This window comes from Phyllostomus discolor, chromosome 2 (genome assembly GCF_004126475.2).
Source record: "Phyllostomus discolor isolate MPI-MPIP mPhyDis1 chromosome 2, mPhyDis1.pri.v3, whole genome shotgun sequence".
Lineage (NCBI taxonomy): Eukaryota > Metazoa > Chordata > Mammalia > Chiroptera > Phyllostomidae > Phyllostomus > Phyllostomus discolor.
Genome location: NC_040904.2, coordinates 171,270,103 through 171,274,868, shown reverse-complemented (window position 1 = coordinate 171,274,868; position 4,766 = coordinate 171,270,103). Strand labels below are relative to the sequence as shown.

The 4,766-nt window shown below is 34.5% G+C and overlaps 1 pseudogene; it reads right to left on the bottom strand.

Moving 5' to 3' along the window:
• Positions 1–2,964: 2,964 nt before the first annotated feature.
• On the bottom strand, positions 2,965–3,995 carry LOC114514039 (annotated as a pseudogene).
• Between the last annotated feature and the right edge of the window lie 771 nt (positions 3,996–4,766).

The following is a 4,766-nucleotide window of genomic DNA, read 5'->3' as shown; positions in this document are numbered from 1 at the left end:
CCATCTGTTGTTCACTACAAAAGCAGAACAACGTTATAGAGAGAAGGAGAGTTTCATCTTACTTTTCGCCAAGCAATTACCCAGCTTGGATGGTAATTCTTCTACAATTGATCCCCTTCTTTTGTACACTTTTTTCACAAGTGTCATTTCATTCAACACAGAATTAGACTTCTACTGGTGTTTTCCTAGTTAAACATACTGTCACTCTAAACAAAACAATAACAGACTTTACTGACACCTGTCTGCTTAGTGGTTACCTTCAGTACATCATAATTTAGTCATTTTAATTACATTTCAGCTATGAATGCATCTTTACATTAGGAGCCATGCCTTCCCTCATACAAATAACAGAAAATAGAACTGCACCTGTTTAATTGGCTATCTGACTGCTGGCTGCAAATAGAGATTTTATTCCCATTGCTGAATGTCACTCAAAGTAGTATTTGTAATAGAGTATTTGATTTTCAGCCTACCCTATTTGAGGACAATATTTAAGAATACAGCTATTTATTTTCTTTTCAAAAAAATAGGAAAATGTATGGGATGTGTATTCTATGTCATTATAATCTTTACAATGTTCAGTAAAAAGCATTATTTCCCTCATTTAATAGATATTACATTTTCATATAGTATCTAAAAAACAAAGGTGGAGTTCCACAATCCTTTCTGACTCCAATGCCTTTTTATTATGTTAGACTGTACCATCAGAATATTCACATTTTTTGTCCTCTTCCTTTCTTATCCTCTGCTAATGAAAATGTCATTAATAAACTAATCTATGCCATTTAAATCAGTAATTTCCTCACATTGATCCTTATAGGTACCACTTATGAAATTTTACTAGTAGACTAAGCACTATACACAGGACTTCAGAAAGGTTAGCCCATTTAACTTCACGTTCCTTTATAGTGCTAAGAGAAATGGAGTAATTCGCTCAAATCACATATCCTGTTAGACTCAAGTCTCTGTGGTTTTAATCTCTAAACTTTTTTTAAAAAGACTACTCTTCATGCACGCTCAAATCTGATGCAGTGCTGTTGTAACCAGCAACTCAGAAAATGAAAGCCATATTTATATAAAATGTAATTTTGTTTGGTTTATTATTCCAATAATCATTATAAATACAAGTTATGCTATGAGGTTGGTGCAGTGTAGAAAAATATTTTCAATCCTGGAAAGCAGTCCTATGGCCACTGTAGTCACTGCACATGAAACAGATCTTGTAATCCCAAAACCACCTTACCCAGCTGTGTAACATCCAACAATCGACCTAAACTTTATAAGCTTACATTTTATCAATTGTAAATGGAGGTAATAATCTCAATCTCATGCAATTGTTAAGATGGTTCAAAGGGATCATGCAGGTAACATACTTGGCTTAAACACTGAACAACAATATGTGCTAAATTCATATCCATGCTGATTGTGATTGTTATTATATTAGAACAGGTGACTGAATGTTCATACTAAAAGGAACAACTATTTGAATACAGACTGCTTTTCTAATATTAGTAGGCAGGAGATAGGATGTTCAATCTTCACTGTTTACCTGAGACTAAAGAGTTTCCTAAGATGCTAGCCTTTCAGTGTTAAAACTTGTGAAATCCTGGGCAAACAGAGATGAATTGATCACCCAAGTTCAGGGTTTCTCAACCAAGACACGATATTGCCTTTTTGAGGTAGGTGATTTGTTATTATGGGCGCTGCCCTACGCAATGGAGAATGTTAAGCAGCATTCCTAGCCTCCACTCACTTGATGCTGGTAGTACCCCACCCCTGTCATGACAACCCAAAACATTTTCACATTGTCAAAGGTCCCCTAGAAACAAAACTGGCCCAAGATGAGACCTATTAACTTAATAGGGAGAGAGAAGTGGAAAATGATAAATGTGCAGAAGTGGGGTTGGCGGGAGACCTCACAGGTGCTGCTATACTCTGAATTACAGTGGTCAATTGTTCAGTAAAAACCCGTCATATATTGTAGCAGGTGTGGGAAATCATTCATCATGGTACTTTAAATGGTACAAGCTGTGGTCATTGTGTTAATGATTTCTAAAGCATTGTTGCTTCCAGGTATGCAGGGAAGAATCAACTTCCTCTGCCCAAGAATTCTGTTCTATTTTTTATTGACTTGTCTTCATTCAACACCAGATTGGAAGGATCATGTGAGGAGGAGACAGCCTATTTGCCTATTTGAGGCAGTGTCCCCAGCACCAAATACTGCATCTTCACTGAACAGAAATAAATTAAATATTCATTGGATAAATAAGTACTAATATTGAAATATATATAACCAAGGAGAATTGGTCAAATTGCCAATCTTACCATCTCTGTCTTAATTAGGATATTTATACCACTTATATTTAATATAATAATGTTTACATTCAAGTCTATGATCTTGCTATTTATTTTATATTTTTCTTATTTGTTATGTTTGTTCTTTTTTTGTCTTCTTTTGGATTAACTGAATGTGTTTTACCATTCTATTTAATCTCCTTTATTAATTATTACTATTCTGTTATCTAGGTGGTTACCCTAGAATTTATAGTATAATTCTTTAACTTATCTCTGCCTATCTTCAAGTGATAGTGTGACAGTTCAATTTCTTTTCTCCCAACCTTGTGCTATTGCCACTATGCATTTAATTTTTGTGAGTGTTATAAATCCTATATTGCTTTGTTGTTGTTTTATTTAAAGTTATTTCCATCTGGTCTCACTTTCCCTTTGCTTTCAAGGCTTCTTTTAACATTTCTTACAATATGTGTGGTAATGATGAGTTCTTTAGACTTTTGTATGTTTTTAAAATTCAATATTTGACCTTTATTTTTGAAACTTATTTTTCCTGGGTATAGAATTCTAAGTTGAGGTTATTTTCTTTTTCCCTTTAATACTTTAAAGATTTTGGTCTACCCCACTCTTACTTGAGTTTTTTCTAACAAAATATTGTCATTCTTTTTTAATTTTAAAGCAAGTACTGTTTATTAACTGACCAGATTACAAAAATAACCATGGTTGATACCTTAGTTCATCCTTCTAATGAGCCTGTTGATCTGCTCTTCCCTGTTACCAGCATCTCCATCTTCTACAAAATGGGTGGTCTTTTTCTTCATCCTACCTTATAGAGAATATAATTTGAAGGGTCACAGAGAGTTGTTTACCTCTTTGAAGCATTTTCCAACAGTATATATCTCATGAATCATATCCTCCATGCAGATGATGCCATATTTACCAAAAGATCAAACAATCAACGAATTATCTGTTAGGACAATTAGGTTTTTTTTGTTGATGTTGCCGTAACCACGCTTGTACATCAATTCATTTACTGACTTCAGGTTTGGATACCCCCATGCAATATATGGTTCCACAATCCTCAGCATGTTAATTGAAGTCTTGTTGAGCTTAAGGAAGGTGCTATTGAAGATCTGCTAAAGGCAAAGAAGTTGTAGCACCTTTTGGACCTTTGGGCTCACATCTCTGATACCTCTGATCCTGATGACAAATGCCAGTTTGGGTTCCACAGGTACACAAAAGTTGCCAGCTTTTCTTGCCATCCTAGCCATTCAAATCTCAGTTCTGCTCAGCTGCCTATATTCCTTGTGATAGTGCTTAGCTTTTTCACAGATAAGCTTCCTTCTTGCCTTTCAAAGCATCTTGTGTGCAAACTTCTTTCTCAGGTGCTTGATCTTCAGCTCTGCAAAATTCCTTTGCTTTTTCTTAAGGGTTTCTGGAAGAGCAAGAACATTCTTCTTATATTCTTCTGTACCCTCCATGTTTCCAGCAGAAAAGAAAGTTTGTCATTCTTATCTTCTGTACATAGGATATCTCTTCTTATAACTGTTTGTAAGATTTTTCTCTTCATGATTAGTTTTATGCAATTGTTCTTTATGGTGGGACTTGATCTAATTTTTCCCTTGTTTCTTGTGAATAGAGTTCCTTGAGTATTTTGGAACTGTGAGTTTATTATCTTGATCAAATTTACAAAATTTGGAGTTATTATTATTTTTTAAAAATCATTGTTTTAAAGATTTTATTTATTTATTTTTAGAGAGAGGGAAAGGGAAGAAGAAAGAGAGGGAGAGAAACTTCAGTGTGTGGTTGCCTCTCACACACCCCTAAATGGGGACCTGGCCCACAACCCAGGCATGTGCCCTGACTGGGAATTGAACTGGTGACCCTTTGGTTCAAAGGTCAGCACTCAATCCACTGAGCCACACTAGCCAGGGCAAGGTTATTTCTTTTTAAATATATTTTTGTTCATCTCTCTCTCCTCTCCTTCAAGGATTCCAGATATGTACGTTTGGGGCTGCATGAAATCATCCTGCAATTCACTGAAACTCTGGTTTTTAAATTCTTTCTTTCTGTGTTTCATTTTGGATGTTTTTTGCTGTCTTTAAATTCACTAATCTTTTCTTCTACCATGTCTAATTTGGAATTCATTCTATTCAGTGTATATTTCATCTCATGTATAATAATTTTATCTCTAGAAGCTTAGTTTGGTTCTTATTTGTATCTTACATGCCTCTACTTAACTTTTTAAGCTTATGGAATACAGTTATAATAATTCTTTGAATGTTCATGGGTCATTTCTTGGTAAAAGTTTTTATTTATTTACTTTTCCCCCTTGGTAAGTTTTGATTTATTTACTTTTAGTATTGGTCATATTTTCCTGCTTCTTTCAATCCCTGCTAATTTTTGACTGGTTGTCATGCATTGTGAATTTTGCCTTTTGGGGTGCTGATTATTTTTGTGTTATATATATTCTTGAT